Source organism: Arachis stenosperma, chromosome 3, assembly GCF_014773155.1.
Source record: "Arachis stenosperma cultivar V10309 chromosome 3, arast.V10309.gnm1.PFL2, whole genome shotgun sequence".
Classification (NCBI taxonomy): domain Eukaryota; kingdom Viridiplantae; phylum Streptophyta; class Magnoliopsida; order Fabales; family Fabaceae; genus Arachis; species Arachis stenosperma.
The window spans coordinates 69,976,686-69,978,056 of NC_080379.1; the positions used below are offsets into that span (position 1 = coordinate 69,976,686).

The following is a 1,371-nucleotide window of genomic DNA, read 5'->3' on the forward strand; positions in this document are numbered from 1 at the left end:
ATCAAAATCTTTCACTTAATTTTCGAAAATTGCTTCCCTTCTTCCCACATCCTTCTATTTATGGACTAACACTATTCCTTAATGCAAAATTCGAACTCCATCTTCTTTGATAAGTTTGAATTTTCTACTTCTGTCTTCTACTTTTCTTTTCCTCTGACACCTCAAGGAATCTCTATACTGTGACATAGAGGATTCCACATTTTCTTGTTTTCTTCTCTTTCATATGAGCAGGAGCAGAGACAAAGGCATTCTTGTTGAAGCTGACCCTGAACCTGAAAGGACCTTGAAGCGAAAGCTAAGAGAAGCTAAGGCACAACTCTCTGTTGAGGACCTGACCGAATTCTTCAAAGAAGAAGACATGGCAGCCGAAAACAACAACAATGCCAACAATGCAAGGAAGGTGCTGGTGACTTTACTGCACCTACTCCCGACTTCTATGGGAGAAGCATCTCTATCCCTGCCATTGGAGCAAACAACTTTGAGCTTAAGCCTCAATTAGTTTCTCTAATGCAACAGAATTGCAAGTTCCATGGACTTCCATTGGAAGATCCTCATCAGTTTTTAGCTGAATTCTTGCAAATCTGTGACAGTCAAGACTAATGGGGTTGACCCTGAGGTCTACAGACTGATGCTATTCCCTTTTGCTGTAAGAGACAGAGCTAGAATGGTTGGACTCTCAACCTAAAGAAAGCCTGGACTCTTGGAAAAAGCTAGTCAATGCCTTCTTGGCAAAGTTCTTTCCACCTCAAAAATTGAGTAAGCTTAGAGTGGAAGTCCAAACCTTCAGACAAAAGGATGGTGAATCCCTCTATGAAGCTTGGGAAAGATACAAACAATTGATCAGAAAGTGTCCCTCAGACATGCTTTCTGAATGGAGCATCATAGGTATTTTCTATGATGGTCTCTCTGAACTATCCAAGATGTCTTTGGATAGCTCTGCTGGAGGATCTCTTCATTTGAAGAAGACGCTACAGAAGCTCAAGAGCTAATTGAAATGGTTGCAAATAACCAATTCATGTACACTTCTGAAAGGAATCCTGTGAACAATGGGACTAGTCAGAAGAAAGGAGTTCTTGAGATTGATGCTCTGAATGCCATTCTGGCTCAGAACAAGATATTGACTCAACAAGTCAATTGATCTCTCAAGTCTGTCTGGAATGCAAAATGCACCAAGCAGTACTAAAGATGCTTCTGAAGAAGAAGCCTATCCTGAGAACCCTTCAATGGAAGAGGTGAATTACCTAGGAGAACCCTATGGAAAACCTATAATCTTCATGGTGAAATCACCAAAATTTCTCATGGAAGAATCAAGAAAGACCTCAACAAGGTTTTAACAACAATAATGGTGGAAGAAACAGGTTTAGCAATGGC

General features: G+C 40.6%; 1 non-coding gene across 1 annotated transcript; it reads right to left on the reverse strand.

Annotated features, from left to right (window-relative positions):
* Window positions 1-758: 758 nt before the first annotated feature.
* On the reverse strand, window positions 759-866 carry LOC130972124 (small nucleolar RNA R71). The gene has a single exon (XR_009083321.1). It is a non-coding gene; the product is annotated as a small nucleolar RNA R71 (small nucleolar RNA).
* Between the last annotated feature and the right edge of the window lie 505 nt (window positions 867-1,371).